Genomic DNA, 27,812 nt, shown 5'->3' on the forward strand with positions numbered 1-27,812 from the left:
TGAGTAAAACAGGTTGAACTACGCAGGTTGATGTCTCTCTCGGAGTTAAACAATCTCTCGTCCTCTGATTGGTCGAGCGAGAGTCAACATCCTTCCGTGCCGCTGATTGGACATCTCGGCACCACGTGATGTCCCTTGAAGATCTTTATTGACTGTCCGCGAACATCATGGCAAGGGAAAGATTTCCACCTAATGACCAGGGCAGAATTGCCATGCAAATGATAGCGACTCGTATCTGCCCCGTTTAAAGCGAAAACGGATATATATAATACGACGAATGGCGTTTTGACGGCACACGCGCGAGAAAAACTGCCGATCATTCAAGCACTTTAACACGGGACGCGCGAGTCAGGATGCCGAAGTGACGCAGCTGGAGTTGTTTTAACAGCTTGAGAAGTTGCAGCTCATTTCCTTCACCTTTTACCCGTGGAAGAACACCACAAGATACGAGTGCCTTGTTTACACGTGTAATTGGGCTTTTCTGTTCTTGAGCTACCCGGAATATTTGCGACATCAGTTAAGAGAGAAGTTGCATCCGTGAGAGGAAACGGATTTGAAAGCAGCAGTAACGTTAAGGCTCTTTTCGAAATAGTTGCGCTCCGTCGATGACTCTCGACACCTCGAAACATTCCGCGATACTCACAATTTTATTTAAAATGGCTGATGATAATGATTTAATAGGTGCTTCGGAGCTTGTTAAAGGTGAGTTTAAGTTTCTTAGGCGCTTCAGTTTGGATAACTTTGATTCATTGTGTTACCTCAGACTGAGATGTACTTGTTTCAGTCATCAGGTCCCTGCACCAACCGTTGATGTGTGATATTAAACATTTTCTCATCTTCTTAGCAAAACTGCAGCAAGTTTGTTTATTAAGTGTATTTTCTAATTGATAATTTTCGTGAAAACATTTTCTAGTGAGAAATTGAAATAAAAGCTGTGTTTTGAATTAGATATTTTGGCATCAACCCTGTTACCACGTCATCAACCCTGTTATCACGATGATCATCTTTTATTAAAATCTCTTAATGTGCAAAACTTTGTCATAATGCCACCCTCCTCTTCGAGGACAAATGTCTTGTGTTTTTTAGAAGGTCTTAAATAACAGGTCAGCCCTGTTATTTTGATGTTGTATATCAAACAGTTGGTTATTGAAAATTGGATATTTGCAGAAATATAAGCATTTAATTTTAATACACACTAGTTTAATGACCTGAAGCACATGACTAGTAATGGTTAAATGAACTGTCAACCCTGTTATTACTGCTATATATAGCTTCATATAATAAACTTTTTAAATTGTCACTATGCAATTTATACTTAAATTGACACTTAATGACGGCACTCAATTGTGTTAAAGAATATAAAAAATTAGTTGATTAGATTTGTTGAGAAACCTTTATTTCTTAAAACAAATCGGTAAAAAATTAAATAAATAAAAAATAATGTAACATATTTGACATTCTCTTTCCATATTGAATAAAGTCCCAGTAATGTGACTTTATTCCACTTTCATATTTAAGTGTATTTAAAGCTACAGTGGGATAAGTTCATTGTTGCAGATGATTAAACCCAAGCCAATAATCTGATGTTAAAATCTAACTCTGTCGAGTATTAATAGCTGTTTTATAACTGTACCGGCTTGTTTAATCAACCATGTGTAATTTTTTCCCCCAGATCGACTCTATTTTGCAACCTTGCGAAGCAAACCAAAAAGCACTGCAAACACTCATTACTTCAGCACGGATGAGGAGTTTGTGTATGAAAAGTGAGTTTTCCCCTCCCTCAGTCATCTCTCAGAGCCAAAACAACCCAGCAGGCGGGAAACTGTCCCGAAGTCTGTTACATAACTCTTTAATCGAATGTTTCCTTTAGTAAAAGTTGCATTTTTATCTCCAGCGTTCCACAATGGACCTGTCAATCATTAGTTTTGACTTTCTGCATGTGGGAAGATCAGAGAAAAATGGAACTAATGTTCTTCGCATCATTCTGACAGATACTTTGAAAGAAAACGCTGTTTGAGGCTGACTTCCAAGGATGGGTTATAGTCTTTTAGAGCCTTCCTTTTATCACAATTGCAAAATATAATGTTTGAATTATGAGTACATACCAATTATATGCAAATTGCTTTTATTTAAAATGAAAAGAATGAACATTACGTATAGTACAGATTAAGGCCCCTGACAGTCAAAGACCCGGGGCCCTTGCCCCATTAGCTTGAGCCAAAATCCATCCATATTTAATATTTAAATAATTGTTTAATAGGGTAAAACACTGATTTATACAATGAAGGCTAACATTGTTGTTCTCTTTCATAGCTTTTATGCTGATTTTGGCCCCCTTAACCTCGCTATGCTGTACAGATACTGCTGTAAACTCAACAAAAAGCTCAAGGTGAGTCAAACACCTGCTCCATTTGTTACGTTCCTCCTGAAGAAGCTGCAGTATGTTGCTGCATTAATTTTAAAAAGCTGAGGAGTTTGCGCTCACGCCCCGTCGCTGGATATTTTGGGCTGTCCAATGTGTTAATGTTTCTTTTGTTTGTATGGGTTGGGAATTTAAGATTAATGATGCAGCATTGAACTCCAGCTACAGCTAGAAAACATCATGTTCCTTCCTTACTTTATCAAGACATCAGCTCATTTTATGCCATGTCTGTAAGGCAGAATCACATGTGCTCACTTGAAATGAAAGCCACTGTGACCGGAGGCTCAGATGAATACATCACGTGCATCTTTAGCCATGTGTCTCCTGTCTTTTTTAGTCTTTGACTCACCTGTCTTTACATTTTATTGTGTACGGAGAGTTTCTCCTGGGACCAGCATGTTCTCTGAAGCTCAGCGGTTCAGACAATGAAGAGATTCTTCTTAAAAGAATAATCCAGGTTCAGTACTTTTGCAGTGTAATGCTGATTGGAACACAAATTCTTTTGAAAGTGCCTTTCACTTTCATTGTAAGTGCCTCACTGTATCTTCCATTTTTGTTTTGATTTTAAGAAAAGGAGGGACAAGTTGGAATAATTGTGTTCAGTTGAGTTAAATTTGTTCTTAACTCAAATTATTCCTTTGATGCACAATTCAATTTGAATGAATGCAAACCTTAACCAGTTGCATTACGTCAAGATTATTTCTAATTTCTCTCAGCCTCTTAAAGTTAAGACTTAATCCAGCGGTTTAGTAACTAGTCATTTACTAGTCATTTACTAGTCACTTTTATCCAAATGGTTTTCAGGGACAATCTTCCCCAAGTGTAACCTGGGGTTAAGTGCCTTGCACAATGGTGCATCTTGATCACTTTGGGGATTGAACCAGAGCCCTACCAGCTTAAAATGTATCTACTAGGCCAAAAGTTCACTATTCAAATTCAACTTTCTCTTCCCTCACCATTGTCATGGCATTCAACAGAATGTCAGCAGGGTACAATCTACTTCAATCTCAATGCCCACAGTCTGCAGAGAAAGTGAGTTGCGTGTTATGTCACTGTTCTTGATATCTTAGGCCGGATCCTCCCGTCTATCAGATGTAACAAATGTTGGGATTAGATGTGACCTTTTTTTCATCCTCTCAGACTTAGGCAGCAGCCACTGGCACTGACCTTATCGTGTGGTTCATGCATGTCCCCAGGATTTATGAAGGGGGATTAGATTTCCGAGTACTGCTTTGCACGCTTCAGTTGTGATGTGGGAGGGTCATGGGATCCATCCCAATCCAACAACTCCCAGATTTTTGCTAACATAGACACTGTGTAAAAGGGAACTGTTTGGTTTTGTTTTCATCCTTTGGAAATCGTTTTTACGAAAGTTACACTAACTGCTTTGCAAAACTTTCCTTGCTGGCTACTACCTACAGAGACTACTTTCAAAGGCAGCATTTTTTCCCAAATGAAACCTCATAGGCACCTGATTTAGAACACTACCTGGGTGTAGCTCAATATGGCACATGAAATGAGCCTAAAATGATTCTAGTAGTTTTTCATTAGCGTGTTGCTAAGCTAACAGCGCAAACTTTGGGAACAATTCTGTTTTTATATTATAACTTTTTATCAATACTTTTCAAATGAAATAAGTACATTGTATGACATCTTAGTTTTTCTGAACTCACTGCAGTGCATTCTGATACCTTCTCCTCAATTATATGTGTGATTCTTCCGAATATTTTGTCTAAAGGTTCTTAATAGTGCATGTCAGCCACCTGCCTTTTGGAAAGTAATTTTGTCACTTGGTTTTACAACAAATCGACAATGTTCATTTGCTTTAGCAGACTTTAGAAATGTAGTTTTTATCAGCCTTCAGGAGCATACAATGATTTACTGCACTCAACTCCAACTTTAGTTTCCAATTAACCTAAATTGAGAGGTCAGCAAAGAGGACCAAACCCAAAGCAGACAAGAAGTTAATAGTGTCCTTCTAGTGATTAATTCTGCTGACATGTCAACTTACTTAAGCATCTTTCCATGCTAAAGGAAGGTGTTTGAATAATAATAAACCACTTTATCTTTTGTGTTTTGTTCTGTGTTTCTAAAGCTGGCAAGGTGTAGGTCTCTCATGTGTTCATGTTTTGGAATATTAAAGGTAAAGTCCTGTGGTAAAGCATGATGTGTTTATCTCCTAACCACTTTCACTATGTGCACACCCATCCAATTACATGTGAATGTCCCCGCCTGTTTGTAATATACAAGTTGTTGCCATAGAGATTACTTTTTTTCAAACCTCACCGGTTTGGGCCGCATGATTGGTTGTAGGCTGGAGGAACCAAACATCAAGGAGGGAAGCTTGGGTAGTATCTGTTCTGGTAGTTTCTGGTTATCATAAGATCAGCTTTCTAGCATTGCTGAGAGGAGCTTGTCCATTCTCAAGTTGGTGTTTTTGAAGCACAATCTGATTAAAATGCTGTCAATCTTGAGATTGTTTTTGTTTTTAAGCTAAATTAAATTTTTTACAGATTTCTTCTCCTCACTAGCATAACCACCTCCTGCATGTAGATGTTGCCGTTTTACATAAAAATGAACTTTCTGAGTGATTGTTAACTTTGTATTGCTTATTGATTTGCCTAGAAATTAAAAAGGGTTCAACCCTGTTACTTTGACTCTTTGAGAAGAGATGATCTGCAGATGGCTAGAGAAAGGAAAGGATCTTGAGTTTCCAAAATTCAATATTGTTTTGCTTGTCAATTTACCTTGGATGAATAAATGGGTCCAACCCTGTTACTATGAGTCAGTGACAAAAGATGACCTCTACAACATCACTTACCAAACTATTTGACGTTCTGTAATGTTTTTTATTTTGGAAAGATAAAATGGTTTCACTTCATGATTTACTATAACTTTATGAGAAAATATGATCTGTAGATTACCACTTTCCTAACTAGTTGACTTTAAGTATTGTTTTGCTTAAAGGGATAGTTCACCCAAAAATCATAATTATGTTATTAATAACTAACCCTCATGTCATTCCAAACCCGTGAGACCTCCGTTTATCTTCGGAACACAGTTTAAGATATTTTTGATTTAGTCAGAGAGCTCTCAGTCCCTCCATTGAAACTGTGTGTGCGGTATACTGTCCATGTCCAGAAAGGTAAGAAAAACAAGATATTTTGACTCGTGAACGAATCATTATCTTGCTCGGCTCTGTGTTCATCTCTCTCTTCACATCAGTTCAGTCAGTGTACTGTTTGAGAAAATGAATTACTCTGGGATATTGGTTTGTTTTAACTCAGAGCTAGTGTCAGCCATATTAAAAAAGTGAACAGCTTAAGTCATTTGTGGATTATTGCGTATTGGAGACGCGAACCATTTAAAACGATTCAGTTCGATTTGGTGAACTGGTTCAAGAAGATCCGGTTACGTCGAATGTTTCGTCCACGAACCGATTATGACAAACTGCTTTGATTTGAACTCTCTCTCACAACAGACACGGAAGAGAAGACAATGCTGAATAAAGTCATAGTTTTTGCTAATTTGGACCAAAATGTATTTTTGATGCTTCAAAATATTCTAACTGACCCTCTGATGTAACATGGACTACTTTGATGATGTTTTTCTTAGCTTTCTGGACATGGACAGTATACCGTACACACAGCTTCAATGGAGGGACTGAGAGCTCTCGGACTAAATCTAAAATATCTTAAACTGTGTTCCGAAGATAAATTGAGGTCTTATTGGTTGGGAACGACATGAGGGTGAGTTATTAATAACATAATTATAATTTTTGGGTGAACTATCCCTTTAATGATTCATTTTGGATAGATAAACTGGTTCAACTCTGTTACTATGACTTTGAGAAAATATGTCACTATCCAAACTAGTTGACATTCATTAATGCTGTGCTTATCGATTCACCTTGGAAAGATAAAAGGGTTCAACCCTGTTACCAAAACTACTATATTGTTACTGCATAATCTATGAGAAAAGATGACCTGTACGCCTTCACTTTCCAAACTAGTTGACTTTCAGGTTTGCTGTGTTTATCAATGGAAAGACAAAAAGGTTAATTCCTCTTACTATGACATGACAAAATGTTGTAAAGTTAAAGTAGTGAATATTCATTTAAAAGATGAATAATAATAATAATAATAATAGAAAAAAGAAACAGAAAAAGTAAAATTTTTAAGAGGTTCTCCTGTAAAAATCTTTATTTTTGTTTACAGATCTCTCAGCTTAGATAGTTTTGGAAAATTCCTTTCCTTAGTTTTGCCTTCGGTATGTCTCTTTTTCTTCGGGGCAGGTTGTAGGTGGACAAGTTTGAATCCTAATTTGTTGTGCTGGCAGTTTGATTTCACTCTCATCCCATCCCAGCCAAAACTTTACTCCGCAGCATGTGGAGCGACACAGGAACAGATGCTTTGAGGGCTTTTCAGTTCAGCTCGCCTCCAGCACAGATTATTCTGAAGCTTTTGGCGTGTCATCTGTGCATGAGTTGCCTTTTAGCAGCTACATGCTGTCTCTCTTGCACACACATTTCGGCTCACCTGCAGCACCTCCCTGTGCGTTACTGTAGCAGCTGGGGCAGATGCTAGAACATCTGTCTCCAAATTCCCTCATGTAAAGGACTTTCAATTGAGTCATCCTGAGAGCACCTCAAGCTAGTTTAAGCAGGAAAAAGGGTGTTAGGTGTGTGAAATTGGTTGATACTGAGATATTTGTTAATGAGATTTCCATAACCTGTTTCCCAAACATCTAATCAGTCATGTTAACTGTTAATGAGTTTGGAGTGATTTTAACAAGATTTTAACATAATCAAGACAAACCAACACATTAAATGAGTGCTGCAGTTCTATTTCTCTTCATGTTAAAATTGCTAATGCATGTTTAAAAAAAAAGAAACTTTAATTTGACTAAACTTGGTGTTTGTTAAAATAATAATGAAAAGTTAATAATGAAAATAGTGAAAAATGTCCATCAGTCTCTTGGTTTAACATGGTTTTAGAGTAACATTTTACATTGTAGTCATTAATGCAGTGGTCTTTTTCTCAAATTACAGTTTTGTTACTGTAAAATGCCAGTTAATCATTGAAGTTTTTTATAACTTAAAAAAAAAATTAAAAACAGGAAAGTTGAGCTACTATTAATGAAATAAAAAGTTATGCAACTTTATGCTATTTGAGTTTCATTTTCAATCAAATGGAATGGAAACTACATTAAAAAATTGATGTAATGCAAGCTATCAAAAATAAGTTGCATATTTAAAATGTATTCTTGAAATTTGATTGCAGTTTAATGCATTATTTTTTCTTTACAGTCGTTTACACTGACCAGGAAGAGGATTGTGCACTACACCAGCTTTGACCAGTGCAAAAGGGCTAACGCTGCTGTGCTCATCGGTGCTTATGCTGTGAGTATCCCACTTCCATTTGTCCTCCTGTCTTCCTCCGTCACTGCTGTTAATTACTTTCACCGGAACCCGAGGATTCACATCCAGGGCAGAATCTGTCATGGCCCTGCAAATTAGCCACTCAGTCATTTTCATTAAAACCATCAGTCCTCCCACATCGACAGCAAATTTGTTTGTCGTACAAAGTCTTCTCGGATATTTGCCAGTGTCCTAATTCCAGACTCCCCCTCAGAGACAGCAACAGAGTGCTGACTGACTGGTAGTCCCAACGCTTTGTGGAGGCACAATACCTATGTCCTTGACTGGCTTGAATGCCAGTCTGTCCTGTTCTACTGCTTTCATTCATCTAGACCAGTACATACACAGCGTATGAGCCATGCCAGCTGATTGTTCCTGGCACTCTCAAGGAAGACTCTGGTCTGGACACATTTATTGCTCAGATGGCACCGTTGGCTTTGTCAAAGGCACAGGTTTCAGCTGTAAAGTGGGTCAGTGTATCATTCTGATAAGCCCTTCTTTTAAACGAATGCCCAGTTTTAGTTTTAAAGGGTCATGGCACCAACTTCTTCTATAATATTCATAACCCGTTCTGCACATTTACTTAAGTATAATCAGTTTATTTGTGCTCATTTGTACTGATAAAGCAGCTACTACTTCACTATAAAATAATCTGTGGGATATTAGAATGCTTCTGTCCTCATGAATATTGATGAAACCTAAATGGCAACATGGAAAGGAAAGTGGTATGACAGATGCTCCTCCGGTTTCTTTCAAAGAAGCTATTGTTAATTTATTCCAACAAGAACTGGCAATTGAAATTTTAGGGAACCGAAAAGGGTGGTGGTGTTATACAATATCAGTATCCTTTTTTCCTGATTCTGAACGATTCAAAAAGAGGCGGATCTAATGTTCCCTTGCTTTCAATTGGATGATGGCAATAATACATTTTAATCTGACTTTTTGTGTAATCTGACTTTGGACTGTAATTCAATGGCTATGTTCCACCATAAAATCCTGTGTTCGATGTTTGCAGCGGTGACTCAACTTTACTCTCTTTTGAATGTTTTTGGTTCCCTTATATCTGGAATTTACCTTCTTTTGCTAAAACAATAATAATTCTAATAAAAAAAGCAGTATTTGCATTTTGATGTGACACTGAAGACTGGAGTAATGATGCTGAAAATTCAGTTTTGCATCACAGGAATAAAATGGATTAAAAAATATTTTCAAACACAACCGTTTTTTTTACTTTAATAATATTTCACAATATTAGTGTTTTTGTTGTATTTTTCATCAAATAAATGCAGCCTTGGTGAGCATAAGAAATTGATTAGAAAAGCCTTAATTGTTCCAAATATTTGACCAGCTGCATACATTAAATGTGAAATTGTTGCCACTTTCATATGCATTAAACGGATGCTCTCAGACACCCCCCCCCCCCAACCCCACAATATGAATTCAGTGTGAATTCAGAATTTATGATTATACATAAGTCAACATTCATAGTAGCATCTATGCAATCTTTTGCAATTCACAACTCAGTTTACAGTCGGGGAAAAAAAAAATATTCATATGTATATTTTAAGCAGAAGTGTAAATAGAACTTCTATAAAATTATCTAATTTGATGCAAAGTTTGATGAACTCGAAATGACAGTGACAGATCATGAGGGATACCTCACAGAAAACCTGACGGAGAATCTAGAGAAAATGTGGGCTGCTTTATTTTTATCTTTGCGATTCTAATTATCTAGCAAATATCCCTTAAAGTTAGTGTACTTCCTCAAAGTTGGTCTACAAGGAATGGTCACATTCACCCTCCCAGTCTAAATTTAGTATGAACCTTGACCCCATTGTTAATTTAGTTGTCTTAAATGGAAACTCATTTTCGCTACCTTCAAAAACCTAACCTCTGGAGACACCCATCAAATCTCTAGGTAGGTTCTCTCCTATAGTCTCAATAAAGTGCTCAAGATGAACTAGTGTTTTAAGTAATTCTATTAAATATAACCATGATCCTCTCCAAGTTGAATAAAACCTTGTTTCTGGTCTTGTCCATCATACATGCATGGACGTGTGTTCAGTGTTATGTTTTTGTCTTTCTGCACTTGCAGTGGATCTTCTGTAAGTAGGTTCTTATTGATCCAGGCTTGTGTGGGATGTGCTCCTCTGGCAAGAGCAGTAGACGACCCAGTTTTTTCATATGAAGGAGATTATATGTACTGGTTGAACAGCTGGGCCAAGATCTTCCATCAGAGTCACATGGGACAGTAGGGCGCAACACAAACAAACAAGCGCTGACCCTTCATAAAAGATGCAAATGCACCAACATTGTTCATCTGAAATGTGCTGCAATTTATATAATGCAATTAACGTGATGCATGCAAAACATTTGGATTTCTGACCAAACTCCTATACATTGAGCCCAAGTTTATTTGTATATCACATTTCCCACACACCATTAATTGTAGATTCATTCAGTTTCATTTTAATTACTGGTATTTAAGATTATTTATGAATGTAAATAATAAATGTAATGTGTACGCTAATACAACTTTACGTTACAACTAACGTTCAATATAAAAATACTGTATTTAAAACCGCTAGTTCATATGTAGTCGGACGCAACGGTCATATCAAGCGTCCTGTGACAAATTTGCTGAATCTGTTTTTGGAAGTTATCAGTCTAAATGTCCTTCAAAATCAGTCAACGGTGAAAATCAATAGTAGATTTCATTTAAAGTCCAACAGTTTAAGACTAATATTGGACGTAAACTAACACGTTAAATATAAAGTATTAAAAACATGAAAGTTCATATATTTGGAGTAAATATATTTGGAGTCATCAGTCATATAGAGCTTCGGACGGCGTGCCTCATGACAAGTCCGACGCACCGCCACAGAAACAAGAATGAGATGCATTCTAACATAACGGTGGCGTTAAACTCAGTTAGTGAGGGCTCGTTTAAAATATTAAACAAGTTAATCTCACATGTTTGAGAAGAGTGCGTTGTCGTGTAGCAGCCATTAAATGTGTGGGACACCAACTCCTTGTTTTCTGTCTCTTTCATTTCATGGATTTAAGGAGTTAAATCTGAGTCAAAGCGGACAACTTCAGCAACTACAGGCTCTACAGGTCTATCGACACAACCCTAATTTGTGAATGAATCATTCTTTCTAGTTGAATCATTTTAATGAATCGATTGGTGCAGTTCCCAAAACTGGTCTGAATGATTTGTTCATAAATAGAGAAAACATTTGTGAAAAATTACTTTTGATATTTTAATGTTTTTTCCACAGTCATTTTTTGAAATTGTATGGAAAAGAACGACTAGCACAAACTTCAAAATTTCTTCATTTATCTTCCATGGTAGATTAGACAAATTACATCATTTTCTTTTTTCAGTTGACCCACCCCTTTTTCTGTGTTTAATGTGTGTTGGGCTTTGGCACGGTTCACATAGGTTTCTTTTCCGTGTTGGCACCGTCCTGCTGCATTCTGACATCAAGCCACAGAAATGTTGAAGGAGTGAGCGGAGTTCCTTTTATATGATGTCAGGAGGGATTGACGTGGGTGTAGGGAATAGATGACCGCTAAAACTCATCTCTTCAGCAAGTCTGTGTGTGTGCCTCCCGCACTGTACCGTAACAAGTCATCCCAGCTTGACAAGGGCCCCATTGTGCTGAGCCCCAGCATCTCATCTGTGTGACACATTCTGCCCGAACGTCACTTTCCTGAAAGTGCATTTGTGTATGGGATGAAGAGGAAGAGGAATATTTTATTTAATATATTTTAAATATATTATTTATTTCAATAAGAATTTCATTTTGTTTTTTCAATTTTAGTAGTTGCTTATTTTTGTTAGTTTCCAGTTCAACAATTTTCATTAAAGTTCTTTAAGTTTGTTTTTAATTTAATATTTATATTTCGTTTTATTTCAGCAATTTCAATTACCACAAAAATATTTTTTTACAAAATGATTTACTAATAATTACCAAAAATAATTTGTAATGGTTTTATTTAACAATAACAACACTGATGTTAAAGTTATGGTATTAGTACCTAGCATTCAGCTTCTTTGCTGTTGCTCTAATGTCACTTCCTTTCCTTTTTCCTGTCTCAGGTGATTTACCTGAAGAAAACACCAGAGGAAGCCTATAGAGCTCTTATCTCTGGCTCCAATGCCTCATATCTTCCCTTCAGGTAAGACAGCCGCAAGCAACAAAACTGAATTAAAAGAAAAAATTATGATAATATATATTTTGCCTCATTTCCCCCACTTTCCTCTCCCTCCCTCACTTTTTGCACAGTGCACTCTAATTTGATTCCGCAAGAAATATTGTCTCTCCTGAGGCTCACAGGGCTTTTAATGTGATAAACTTCTCTGCCCAGATAAATAAACGGGCATAGTAGAAAACCCACATGGACGTTTCTGCAAGCCATGAAGCTGACAGACCAGATAGTTGTTCTGTATCTATATTCTGATGATTCTGAGTTCATGAATACTATTTTATTTTTAATATTCAGACACTTTTTAATAATGTTATTTAAAAGAAATAAGTGTCTTCTAAGTTATAGCTCTTAATTAATAATCTCTTTATTAGATTGCTTAGATTTAATTAAAACTACATGATTAAAAACGTTGCAAAGTTGAGAGAGAAATAATAGGTTTAAAACAATATTCCAAGTTAAGTTGTATTCTAGTGAAATTGACTCCTATCTAATTTTTATTTTATTTTTTTTTTACAGTTTTATTGTGGTGATGATAAATGTATCTCCACATGAATATCAATCTATTTTTCCTGTCATGCTCTATGTAAGACAGTTGTGGATTTGTGCCATTGTGACCACCCAGTTAATGCCAGTCGTGGCTCAAAGATACACCCCTGCTGTTTCTCAAAACGACCAGGAGTTCCCGTGGAGATATTATCTCCTCAAACATTGTCCTTCCTCTTTTAAAACGGCTCCGTCAGGCAGAAATCACAGACACATAGCATTTTTCATTAACATGTAGTTAGTGTTGTGGGTTAGTCAGTCCTCTTGGTTGTTTGCAGCCACCGTATGAGATTTGACTCCTTACTGACCCAGAAACACAGAAGTCTTAAAGTTCACCCGGGCCAAGCACATAGCTGCATATTCTGGGGTATTCGCATATATAATGAGGGACATGTAGAAAGCCGGGGCGACCCATGGCCTCATCGAACAGAAGCACTCATTGTTAAAGTGGACTCTCGTTGACTAATGATTCAGAGCCATATACACTGAATAGAGAAGAGGCCTACATTTTTTAAATCTGTCATCTTCAGTGCAGTCCCATGATGCTTTTAGCCATGCTTTCTGAGATGGGCTGTAAGTGCTCTGGCCTCCAAACAATTTGGAAACGTCAGGCACTGAATGCAAACAGGAAACAGCAGCTTTTTTTTTTTTCTTTTACTGTGCAGTTATAAGTGTTTTTCCCAGAAGGCTGAAATCCCCATTTGGTATTCTTTATACTTTAATGTCATCGAGGGAAATCTTTTTACTTATTGACCGTCATTGGTCTCTGAAACCATAAGGAATTGTTACTGATTACTTGGTTTATTGATCAGCATTTCTATTGTTTATTCACTCTCTGTGGGCATTAGATCAAAAGCTCTTGCACTTTACTTCTCAAGAGATTAACCTTTATCCAACACTTTCTTTTGAGTAACAGTTAAAGGGTTAGTTCACCCAGATAGCAAATTTATGTAATTAATAACTTAACCTCATGTTGTTTCAAACCCGTAAGACCGCCTTTTATCTTCGGAAAACAGTTTAAGATATTTTAGATTTAGTCCGAGAGCTCTCAGTCCCTCCATTGAAGCTGTGTGTACGGTATACTGTCCATGTCCAGAAAGGTAAGAAAAACATCATTAAAGTAGTCCATGTGACATCAGAGGGTCCGTTAGAATTTTTTGAAGCATCTAAAATATATTTGGTCCAAAAATAGCAAAAACGACGACTTTATTCAGCATTGTCTTCTCATCCGTGTCTGTTGTGAAAGAGAGTTCAAAACAAAGCAGCTGGATATCCGGTTCTCGAACTAATCATTCAGTTCACCAAATCGAACTGAATCGTTTTAGACGGTTCGTGTCTCCAGTACTACTTTCACTAATTTGGGATTGTAGGGAAGCAACTATTTATCTTTGGTGGTTTAAATGTTCAGTGGCATCTAAGTCACCATTATTGTCATTATTGTTTAATCCTTAAAGCTTAATGTGTACAAGACATTGTGAATGTCACACTACATTTTTAAAACACGAATGATACACTTGTTTTATAGGCCTGGTTAGGGCAGGATTTTGAAATGTGGCTAAGTAAAGGTTCTTTAGGTTCTTTAAATCATTGTGTATAAGGTTACATGTAGGGTTACATAAAAAAGAAGCAATATCATCAAAAAAAGCATAGATTTATTATGGATATGATGCAAAATATAAACAATTTGATGCACAGTATAAAATACTTGCCATGTAGTTGTAACTATCTCTGCTATGAAACCAGAGACAACAGAAATGTTTCTGCAACAGAAAAATACAGAAAACAAATTAGCTTTTTTTCTTCTCAATCAAATATAATCAGAACAGATGCACTGCTCCACGTGGTCATCAGACATTCTCTTTTAACATGGTTTTAGTACATGTCCATCTCACTTCATTCAATGATTTAACTTATTTCAAAGGTCCATATACAGCAGAGCAATAACCCAAACCCACAACGACAATGACATAAGTAAATAAATATATGAAACAATAGGATGTTTTGCCACAAAATTAAGTTTAAGTCTTTCTCCAGCTCTCTCTATCTCCCAAACGCACACAAATACAAAACGGACACATGTTTGCACACAAAGAAACATTCATGTGCACAGAAAAAATATTGTTAGCATTGCTCCGATGATTTTATCAGTAAAACAGTTTGGCAGTTAAAGGCTACATGACATTTCTCACTACTGCTGTAATAACAGTGCTGCTACTGAAGCAAATTAATTACAGTTTCGCTATTAGTAGATACACTGCTGAGAAGCGCACAAGACTTGTGTAATTCACACACAGTTAATCTCTCTCTCTCTCTCTCTCTCTCCCTTTAATAACTGCATTAATAAATGCATCAGTCTTTGTCACTCATTCTCTCTCGCTCTTGGCCATAACTGCATTAATAACGCTCATGGCCGCATCACCACATCTAATCCTTATTTTCTAATAATTCAACAACTTATTCTCAATTATTTCTTGCTTAAATGAAACTTTGCAATCCTGATAGTATTCCCATTTTTTTTTAAACTTTAATCTGTTTATCTTGATGTAACTAACAAAATAGTTACCAGTTTTTTGGTATCCTGATTACATAATGCTGTTTCAGGTATTCTTATGGCACTTCTTCTTCTCTGTTTGCCATCCTGTCTGTCTCGAAGGTTAATTGGGCTCTTGTTTCTTCACAAAGATGTGATTGTTAGTGCCGTAGCTGCGCAAGGGAAGAAAAACACTTTATCAGTCCGCCCCCCGACTTGGCTGCTGTAGCCATGCTACTTGCGGAGACAAACAGAGCGACAGGGTTATGTAATGCTTAGCAATTGGTTAATTCAGAAAGTAAACAGTTGTGTTGTCTATGAGAGGGAAGGGGTCCTGTTGGGAAACAATGAATTGGCCATACCATTGAATAAAGTGAAGCTCTGTGTGAGACCCATGTTTGAGTACATCACTAGAGGAAGAAACTACAATGAGATGTCGGATAAAAAGGTATGTTTAATTCGGAAAATAATAACATGCTGCACCTCTTCCATCACATTTTATCTTGATCCAGGAATGGATTTTAGACTACTTTTTAGACTATTTGTAGCTGTGCCCTTATGAAAGGAAAATATATTTACCAATATATTTCTTAAAATATATTGTGATATATTGTAATATATTATTTTCCCTTTTTATTTCTAATATTTTATATATTTGAATACATTTAATAATATATTGATGACACATATAATATACATTGCAAAATATACAAATGATTGCCGCTTTCAATATATTGCAATATTTTGGAAAAAATAAATATATATAAGAATATATGCCTAATATATTAAATGATATTTTCCAATATACTGCAATATATTTTTGTTTCATAAGGGTGGACTTGACCTTTGGCTGATCCATTCAGGATCATTATGGCTTGAAAGTAGCCTCACATTCAGGGTGCTCTGGAAATGTAAGGTTTTGATCCATCTTGCATAAGCAGTGGCTGTCTATCCAGCCAAAATATCTGCACATTGATATTTTTTGCAGAGCATTTTCCCACACCAAACCTTATTTGGAAATAAACTTACATAACCTACAAGTATACACCTAATAATGGCATGCACAACATGACCTGAAGTATTGTTTTCAAGCAATGTATTTTTAGGACGACATTTCCAGTAACCTGATAGTTCAGATGTTTTTTTGGCAGTGTAATATACATTCAAGTGAACCTAGTGTCGAATTGTTACACAAGTTTGGAGAATGTGCTCTAGTGACCCGGACGGGGGGCTTCAGTCTACTGTGGACAGTTCAGACCCTGGCATCGCTCTCCCATTATGTAAGAAAAGGGAAGAATCTTTCTCTGTCTGCCCAAATATTTGGCAATACTAAGAGGAAAGCAGTGGCAGTCTAGTAAGTCCTGCTCTGCACCCTGTATGGCAAAATTGAGACCAACTAATCATGATATACCAAGAGTAATATAGAGTTATATAGAGATAGAGTAATATAGACTTCTGGGTCTCTTTGTGGAACTCCACACCCTGTCCTGTATGCACATGGGTGGGTTTCACTTCTGAGATTAGGTTTCCTGTTTCTTTACAGCTTCTCTACTGAATGTGTATGTTAAATTGAAATATTCCTTCCTCATTCGATCACTGGCATATTACATCACCAAGATCTTGCATACAATCATGTCTGTTTTTCCACCAGTTCTTGGGTCAACTAATAAAAAAAAAAATCCAATCAGAATTCCTCTCTTGGACTTTCATTGCCATGTCATTTCTTTCTTTCATTCATCTTTAGCTCTGCTAAACCGCAGATCTGTCTTGCCAAGTTGTGGTGTGCTTTGAAAGCTTTTAGACTTATTGAATCATATTTGAATCATGAAGTTACCCAGCCTTCTAAGTCTCTGAGGAACCTTGACCCTGTATGATTGCAGAATCCACTGCTGTGGCAGTAAATCCGTATCTGCTAAAACAAATCACGTCTGTGGCGGTGGTTACGTAACGGCACTAAAGTCCTGCTTGTGGTTTTGGCATCTGTAAGCTTGTTCTGCTTTGCTTCACTACAGTGCTCGCCCAGGACACACCCTGTGCATAACAGGTCTGCTCATTTCAGCCTTTTGAACCCAACCAAAGAATGTAAAGAAGCAGATTTATATGTGAATGCTTTGACCAGCCCTCTCTAATAACATTTTTTTTTTTTTTTGGAGAAACCAATTTGCAGTAGATGCATTTCCTTGAAATACCATTGTTTGGCATCCCTCTTATGGTAATGGCTCTTGAGGCTGTAATTGCTTCAGTTAAAACTGTCTAGTCTAGAAAGTTGTGTTTTGGACTGATCGCCGAAAGTTCTACACCCCGCAAGGGACAAAACCAGTGTGCCCTTGTGAAAGGCACTTGACCTTTGGTTACTCCATGGGGGACTGTCCTTGTAATGCATTGCAAGTCGCCATCAATGAAAGCATCTACTAAATGACTCATTTGTAAATAAAAAGTAGACAAAGATGTGCTGTTTTAAATGAGGTTGGTCTAGCTCCTGGCTTCCACTCCTGGAGGTGAGACTTTACATAATCCTCAGTAAGCCGCTGTGTTTTTACAGCCAAATCGATTGGCTCAACGTTTCTCTGCTGTAGGGAGGAAGATGAATGAGGCTTTGGCTGGTGGGAAAGTCTCCAGCTGTTTCTCCAAACATATCTTGGATCCTGCTGGCAGTATGTGGTACATATAGTTGTGTGAACAAAGACATTTTTCTGCAAAGCTCTGTTGGAAACATGCCTTGGTTTTCTTATCGTTTCCTTTATTTATTTATTTTTAAAGATGACTGGGCTTTTTTATTACTGTTTTTTTTCTTCATATTTGAATTGGTGGTGGTAAAACCTTGTGGTTAAACATCTGGGTTAGTAACCTAGGGTGACCATACGGGCCATTTTTACATGACGCACTCTTGCCAGGATTTCTGGCTTCAAGTCGAATGAACGATCGAACATGTTCACGTGTTTGCATAGCTTTGATCGTTTTCTGTAGATCTCACCTTCTCACACGCCACGATTGGTCGATTATATACAATAACTGCATGTTATTGGTCAAACTACTTAGGATGTTTTGTGCAACATAAAAATCCTGGGCAGGACGTTTCCTGTATGAACAGCACACATGGCCACCCTATAGTAACCAAAAGTTGCAAGTTCAAATCCATCAGGGGTTTCTTTTCTTTTCTTTTTTTTTGAGCAAAGCCCTTAACCATAATTTTGATTTACGTAACTCAAAATGGAAACATTGATTTAAAAAAATAATTATGTGCGCCTGAAATAAAATCAACCTACTTATGTAGGATTGTTACCTTGGATCAGTGGACCAATACACAAGACCTCTGGAAGTTAAGGGTTTGCATATGCGAGTATGTGGTGTTTGTATGGGTCAATGGAGCCTGATACCTTCCATTGAGGCACACTCGGAGCCTAATAAAAGGAACCCAGCAGAACACTGACCCACTTTTTATGCAACCGAGCCTGAATCATAAACAGTGAATTAATGCAAAACTCAAATTAAAGTGGGCACAAAGGACCTGTTCTGTAACATGCGTTAGGTAAGGGATGGTGTATTGGCCCCTTTTAGTTTCTGAGGCATTTGGCATTAAATTACACACCTTGCTTCCCTTGACCCAATAAAATCATTTTGGGTACACAAACAAACCTGAATTGGACTTCCTCATACATGTTATCAAACCAGTCTTTTTCCATGACATTGATTTCGCCTTGACTTTTGTAGATGGAACCCATCGTGTTTACAGGCTGCCCATGTGTACACACTCGACTGCAAGGTTTTCTTTCTTTAAAAACGCATTACAAAAGCCAACACAGTCGCTTTACTTTCGCTCCCACATCTAAACACAAAGGCCCTGACCCAGTTACTTGTATTCATGGGCAGGTAATGGTTTACTCTAGATAAAAGCAGATCACCTGAGAGCCACAGTTTGAAATCAGTGTCAGTGTTCCCCTTCTTTGCTCATAACATGACTTGATCTTCTTGTTTATATTCCTGTGGGTGTTTCTTTTTTATTATGCTTTCTCTTTTCTCTTTTAGGGATGCTTCATTTGGGAATTGCACATACAACCTGACAGTTCTCGACTGCTTGCAAGGCGTTAGAAAGGTGAGATGTACACTATAGTATGTCATTTTTATTATTACTATGAAGCTAATTTGATAAGTGATTTTTAACTAATGCAAATTCATCAGTCAGACTACATTAGAAGAAATATTGGTGTTTAAGTATGTTTTTTTTTCAGTAAAGATGCATTAAATTTAGAAAAAAAATGTCAAAGAACATTTATAAAAGCTTTCTATTTAAGATTATTTCTTTTGGAATCTTTGGTTTGCACAAATTTTGTAACGGCAAACTGTTTTCAGTTTGATAATGGTAATGTTTCTAAACCATCAAATTAATATTAAAATGATTTCTGAAGGATCATGTGACACTGAAGACTGGAATAATGATGCTGAAAATTCAGCTTTGAATCACAGACATAAATTGCATTTTAAAATATATTCTAAATAACATTTTAATAATGTTTTACAATATTCTTGTTTAATGTGTTTTTGATCTAATAAATGCCGACTTAATGAGCATAACAGACTACTTATAAAAATGCTTAAAAATCTCTTACTGACCCCAGATTTTAAATAGTAGAGTATAACATAATGCATAAAGTGTGCAAAATTGTCTGGAGCTGTCTTAATACTCCCCTTTTTTATATTTTTAAATAAAGACATTTTAAAAACATCTCATAACCTGTATAATCAGTCTTCATTGCGGTTTGGAAAGAATGTCACTCCAGACCCTTTCTAGGCTCTGACAAAACAAACATTTCTTGGTTAATAATAATGTGTTTCTGTTCAGTTCATTGCACAAAGTTATCAAACTAGCTGAATATCAAAATAGTGTTCATGTGAGTTTACAAGTAACTCTGCAAGAGCCAAACACATCTGCAGGTATCGATGTGTCTTCAGCTTGACCCGCCAGAAAGACTTGTTAAACACTGACAGCGTGCATTCTTGAGTGCTTTCCTACATGCTTGTCATAAAAAAAAATCCTTTACGCTACATAAACTCTTTTCATTCATCCTACGTCAAAGAAAAACAGCAGCATCATCCAACAGCATACTCTATTGTTTATTAAATCACAGCGACTTTTCATTAGGAGAGGGGGTAAATGGTCATCTTTTTAAAACATTACATTTTCAAGACCTCTGGGCCCTCATGTCATCCTGTGCTGTAGACGTAAGTGACAGTTTTATCAGTGCCTCCCTTCTGGCTCTAATTAACAGCTTGTTTTAACAGTTTCTTAATTGCATGAGTCACACACAGCTTCTGTGAGTGTGATAAACACTGAACCCCGTTAATGTTCAAACCACCACTGCTGCCTCTCTCCAAGCTGCCAAAGAGGAGGAAATGCCCTGTTTGCCAACATGAGAGCAGTTCTTTTGTGTTTGGGTTTGCCTAATGTTTAAACATCTGGACTGGTTACCAAAATGTTGTAGGTTTAAACCCCACATAGAACTATCTTTTACAGCTAACATGAAGTCCAAATTTACCACAATTTTAACGGGAGACAATTGAATCTAAATTAACATTTTTTTTTCTTGTCATTGTGGCTTTACATTTCACAATGTGTATTTGTAACTCACAACTCAAAAATTCAGTCGCACAGAGTTATGAAGTTGTAATTACGAGAAATAATTTATTTTTCTCAAATGCAAATGTTTTTCTTAATTGTGACAAAATAAAATCAAAATTATGAGGAAAACATTGCAATTTTTCTGAAACTATTGTGAGTTAAAATTGAATATCACAATTTTTTTTTTAATTCTCATGTTTTTGTGACATGAAGCTGCAATCATGAGTAAAACGTTACAAATTGTCAGACATAAACGCAGATGTCACAATGTGAGAAGTCCTCATAAGTGCATACTTGGTTCTCGTAATAGTGAGTTGTAATTGTGTGTTTCTCACATTTGTGATCTCTTTAGCACAAGTTTTTGGATATGAAGTCACATTGTGAGATATGGATTCGCAGTTTATGAGGAAAACATTTCAGATTGTATAAAAAAAATATAGCAGTGAGGAAAAAGTTAGGACAAACAATTATAACTTTTCTCGCAAACAATTTTTTTTATCTTTAAAATAATATATATATATATATATATATATATATATATATATATATATATATATATATATATATTTAGGTAGTCAGTTTGCCCAAGATACAAAATCGCAGTTGAGGAAGATTGTACAGTTTGAGATATTAAGTTGCAAATAAGAAAAAAGTTGCAAACAGTCTAAAAACACTGTTAGATGTTGCATTGTGCGAAATAGTCGCAATTTGAGTAACAATTATTATTCTCATAATTGCAGACTTGTTTATCGTAATTGTGGCTGTATCACAATATCGCAGTTCATGAAATTAAAGAAAACGTTTCAAATTGTCAGAAACTATGTAGCAAGCATCACATTGGGAGAAAAATCTGGAATTACGAAAAACATTTTTAACTTTTCTCGCAATAGTGACCACCTCACAATATTGCTATTTTTGGATAGACACATTGTAGGAGATGAAATCACAGTTGTGAGGAGCAAGTTGCAAGCTGTCAGAAACAATGTAGCAATTGTGAGATGTCGCACTATGAGAGAGTCGCATTTGCGAGAAACATTAACTTTTTCTCGTAATTGTGACTTAAAATCTCATGTATTTAATCTGTATGTGTAATATGTAATTACTCCCTCTAAAACATGCCAGTTGCTACATTGTTTAGGCTAGTTTTTTGAAAGCTAACCGCGTTTTATCCTCAAGCTTTTTACCTGAAGCGACTTCTAATAAGCTACTACAGCGGCAATCCTCCCTGGAGGTTAAGTGTCTCAATCAATGACACCGTGAAGATCGCTAGATTACCAGCCCAGATCTTTAACCACTAGGCTCCACCATCACCACTGCAAGGGTAAAACGAGGAGACTGGAGATTTAGGCCATGTTGGTAGTAATTAAGCACAGCTCATCCACACTGTCCATTGACGCTGCAGAAGAGGATTGCTGCTGTAAGCTCTTTGTCCAGTCAGCAGTGGAGGGGACTCATTTGATTAAAACCTGACCAGGAACAGTTACATAACCACATCCTGAGAGCGAGACGGCTCACTGTATCAGATGCACACACATCTGCCGCTTCACCCAGATGGAGTAAACAGACACGGCTGCCTGTTGAACATCTGCACGTGTGGACTTCAGTGTGAATTGTAAAAAAAAAAGTTTCATACCTTAACACGCTTAGCCGACTGGTCCATTAGCGTGATGTAACTTTGCCAGCTTGTGATAATCACTCACCTGCTGTGCCCTCTATCAGCCTCGATTAGGTTTTGACTGTCTGGTGCAACCCTGCAGCTCAGGACAGCATGTTTCACGGCTGGATGGGTGCAGTTATAGTCTCTCAGCCGTCTGTTTCCATACTGCTCCTGATAGATGCCCAAAATAAACATAGACTACAACAGTCTCTCCTTATGATGGCTGTCATCTCGAGGTCATGTGTGTAGACGAACACCGTTCTTCAAATGTGGTAACCCATATGGTCATCATGAAAGAATGATGTATTTGTAATTTGAGCAATGTCATTTGATATATACACATAGATGTATATGTGTATGTCCTGCATTTCAGTTACTGTCTTTTTCAGTAACCGAGAACCTTTGCTTTTGCACGATTCTGCATCCACTGCGATTACACAACAGTATAAAGTCTGATATTACTGCCATATTAGTTATTAACAAAGTGAGTAGTGTCAGCAAAACAAAAACATCACTTTGTACGATTTGAACCAGTTTTGTCAGAGGCAGACGTGTCCGTGTGAAGCAGAAACCAGACACTCCATTAGACGCGGCCCTCATCGCTCACTGCCACGGTTTATTGACTCATGTGCCTTTTTTCTTAATCGACTTCCCCCGCAGCTCTTCACTGAGCACCAGACAGACCGCTTCAGCCCCATTACGCTGACTAATTGGTTAAACAATCAGACGGATAAAGGATTTTCTTGTGACTCTCAGGTGAAATCCACCGTATGACTGCACTTGTTTGAAGTCGGCAGATGACTAATGTTTCTAAACCTTGTTTTTCAGGCCCTTCAGCACGGATTCTTGAACTTTGAGACGTTCAACGTAAACGAGTATGAACATTACGAGGTAATGATGCCCTTCCGTCATGAAATGCTCATTAGGCGAACCAGCGTGCAGTGTTTTACCCAGAATTCTGTTCATTGCTCCTCAAGCCGGTTACATAATCAGGTTTATTCCACCAGGAACCGAAGACATTTAAAATGATAATCTCGGCTTGTTCAGTTTGATTTAAATCACGCACATGGTGTGCAGCTCGCTGAAGTCCACGTCGCCTACCTGTGTTTATAATCTCAGCTGTTATTCAGACAATCGCTGGAACAATTCATGCCAAATGAGCATTCAGTTGATTTGTGATTTAGTATTATGCACATTTTCCATCTTGTGGTAATCCGTCACCCGCTGCGCCCTCTGCTTTGAAGGGGTTACGACAGTCTTGTGCCTGCGGACCCATTATAAAACATATTCCATCGGCTGTTGTACAAAACATCCTGCCTCCCTCCTGTTTTGTTCTTTTTCCCTAAATATTTATTCCTTTACGTCTCATTTTAACATATTTCTCTGTCTAATTCTCTATTTTTGGCCTTCAGCGGGTTGAGAACGGAGATCTGAACTGGATCATCCCAGGCAAACTTCTCGCTTTCAGTGGGCCGCATCCGAAAAGTCAAATTGAGGACGGTAAGGCTGCTTGCCATCTTTTAGCTGTTTATCTTTTATTTTCAAGCACTTTTCTCTACGTGATGTTTGATGTAATTCACTTATGTGACAGTAGAGGGCACCCTTGTTATAATAAACACTGTTGTCCCAGATTCACACACACAGAACTAGAAAGTGCAACATTAGGTATTAGATATCATGATAAAAGTACTAGAGCAAATGGTTCATTTAGGGTTCATAGAGATCGAAGTCCTTCATTCTAAATAGAAAACTTTTTTATTTTAAGTTTTTGTTTCTTTCATTGCATGTTAATGGATGTACTTCTTATTCTTGTGACAGCCAGGTTAACAGGAAGTTTATTATGTGTGTGTGTGTGTGTGTGTGTATGAAAATATTAATATATATATATATATATATATATATATATATATATATATATATATATATATATATATATATATATATATATATATATATAAACAAATTTAAATAATTATTTCATATATTATTATATCTAAATATGGGAATTATATTATATATTAATATTTATATATTTTAAATAAATATAGAATTGTTTTTCATATTATGTTTAAAAATAGGAAATATTTATATTTATATTTATAATATGGGAAATACATTACATATTTAATTATATATATTATATATATATATATATATATATATATATATATATATATATATATATATATATTGTTTTTCATTCAAACTGTCATTTTAATATACATATTTAGAGAACATTGGAATTATTATTTCCCATATTAGTATATCTAAATATAATAAAATAAATGTATATTTAACTACATAATTGTATTTAAAAATTTTTTTTTTTTTTTTATAAACTCTCTTCTCTTGCATTGCAGGTTAATTGGGTGATTTGTTATGTATTCACTAAATATTTATGTTTATTTATTATAACTTAATATTTATTGATTGCAGTTTTAGTATATACACACACACACACACATACAACTGTATTCTTGTTATTTTATGTTATTCCTGTTCTTGTGTGTGGCAGGTTACCCTCTACATGCCCCCGAGGCTTATTTCCCATATTTCCGGAAGCACAATGTCACTACCATAGTACGCCTCAACAAGAAGATCTACGAAGCCAAGCGCTTCACAGACGCCGGGTTCGACCATTACGACCTGTTCTTCGTGGACGGCAGCACGCCCAGTGACGTCATCGCCAGTCGCTTCCTGCACATCTGCGAGAGCACGGACGGAGCGGTGGCCGTGCACTGCAAGGGTGAGACGCCACTTAAATCAAAGACATGGAAATAAGTCCACACAAATGACAGCGTCGCCTCACTGCCATACTTATTTTGTGCAAAAATAGGATATTTGTTGGGAAAACGGCTTTGTTTTTATGTAGAATTAAACATTAAAATGCCCTATTATTGAGGTCAGACTCGACGCCAGAGGTTTTTTATAGTTTATGATTTCACAGGAACTGAAAGCAAATCAAAATGTTCATTAGTGTTATGGTAATGTGGCCTTAAGATACTTTAGAATTACATGAATTGAGTCCCCCCAAAAATTTCCTAAGAACAGTTAATTTTTTATAGATAATTGTACATAATAACACTTGTATTTTAAACACCTAAGACCTTTTTCCAACCAATCACAGCGGGTTTGGGCCGGACGGGGACTTGATTGGCTGCTACCTGATGAAGCACTACCGCTTCACGGCTGCTGACGCTATCGCATGGATCCGCATCTGCAGACCCGGCTCTGTTATTGGACCCCAGCAGCATTACCTAGAAGAGTAAGTCCAAACATTTACCCACAATGCACCACTTTTGGGCTCTTTACACCTCCCTGAGGCTTTTTTCCTCTTTTTGTTGTTCATTACATTTACATAATGTCGACGAGTGCTCTAACTTTGGCTCAGAGTCATGTATTTTCAAAAGCGTAAGAGAGTTTTTTTAAAAGAGCACTCAGATCACGCAGATCAGGAAGGACAGCTGGTGTTCCAGATCTGTCATCTGACTTCTGTCATGTCTGAGTTAAAACAGCACTGGATCATGTGAAGGCCAATTAAGCAATTAAAGCTGATCTCAAGTGTTTTCTTGGGCTAACACAATGCTGTGGTGGAGAACGTTATCTTCAGGCATATTTTCCTCCTTAGGCCATTGTGAGATGTGTGAGATTCCTTTCCTGCTTGCTGGACACAAAATGTCCCTTATCTTGTATTGGCATTGAATGCATGGTTTCGGTCTGATTATTATTTGTGCAAACAAGATATGCCACAGGACATTGATGGGGAAATGTACTATTTGTACATGTACAGGAAGCAGGCGAGTCTCTGGGCGCATGGAGATATTCTCCGCTCCAAGCAGCAGCAGTATGAGGACAGATCCGTTCCTCACCTCATCTCGAGTATGGGACGACCTCTCCATCAACACCTCCATCTTTAAATCACACAGCTTGGACCGTATGGAGGAGGTAAGGCCATTTTTATTATTTGAATTAGGGATGCACAATGATAACCTAAATATAATATAATAAAATATATTTATGTAAAAGAAATATAATAATATACAAAGTATACATAACAATATAAAAGAAATGTATGTAATTTTTGAAACCTTTATTTATATTAACAAAAAAAAAAAACATTAAAAAAAACTTATTTGGACCGATATACTTTGCAGTGCAATACTGTAAATCAGATTTTAGACCTTTGTAATAATTATTAAAAGGTATATAAACTCAATTCATACCTTAATGGAATTAAGTCAGAGGTTTACATGTTCTCTAACTCTCAACAGAACGATTATGTGGAGAACGATCTCGGTATGACGCAAGGAGAACAAATTGCGTGCCTTAAAGGGTCGACGGCAACCGAAGTCTGCGACCACTGGAGCCATAAGGTAAGACGCCGTTGGTTTGGACTTCTGCATTAATATGTTTAACTATAGCAAAACCTGAAACCTCCACCCTGTTGCCACACTGAGAATGCAAACTCTACTTGTGCATTTTAAATTGCATTAGAGTAGGGATGGGCGATACCACATATTTTCCCTGATACGATACCGATACATTTAATGGCCAGTATCATACCGGTACCGATATCGATACCAATATTTCTAAAACTGAACTTTTAGATTATGAAATTTATTTAATTATTTTAAGTACAATGGGTAATAATACCCACTTAACTTTATATTGAAAATGCAATTTAACATTCAATATTTCTTAATTGCAACTTATTATGTTATATTTTTGTTTACACATGGTTAAATTATGTTTACTGTAGTGGTAACCATGTGTCATTGTCATAAGGGACTGCCAGTAATAGGCTGTTGCATGCATAAAATGTAACCTTTTATTCGGAGAGTGTGTGATTTATATTAACAATACAGAATAGAACATGAGCAGTATGAACTTTTAACATTCAAATTTAAATAAATGTACTGCACAAACTAGGGTACAATTTCAATAGGTTTAATGTGAAATAACTCAAACATATAGCCTATGTTTTTTCTGCATTGTTCTGGGCTGCCTTTTCCAAAAACATAAATGCTTTCTTATTATTGGCTACTCTTGAGACACGCAGCTCTATTAAATGCACTGTCGGAAGTGAGTGAATGCTCTCTGTAATTGATTGATTCTGCCTTGCAACATTTGCGTGTGTTCAGAATAAGCAGGAAAATCCCTTCAACACCAATTATATAATTGTCCAATTTAGTATCGATATTTTTTTATTTGAGCATCGATACTTTCGATACTCGCATCAGTATCGATGTATCGATACTTCAGGATCGATTCGCCCATCCCTAATTAGGAGGCATTTCGTGATGCAGTATTCTATTCTGGCCGAATTGCAACCTGGACATAAAAGCAAAAGCTGTTCTTAAGACCATATCACCTCCTTCTTTCAGGTCTTCCATGTACTCACTGGGATAA

The 27,812-nt window shown here is 36.7% G+C and overlaps 1 pseudogene; it reads left to right on the forward strand.

The window, feature by feature from the left end:
* Positions 1–135: 135 nt before the first annotated feature.
* On the forward strand, positions 136–27,812 carry LOC113064543 (dual specificity protein phosphatase CDC14AB-like; annotated as a pseudogene).

This window comes from Carassius auratus, chromosome 47 (assembly GCF_003368295.1).
Source record: "Carassius auratus strain Wakin chromosome 47, ASM336829v1, whole genome shotgun sequence".
In the NCBI taxonomy this organism is placed as follows: Eukaryota; Metazoa; Chordata; class Actinopteri; order Cypriniformes; family Cyprinidae; genus Carassius; species Carassius auratus.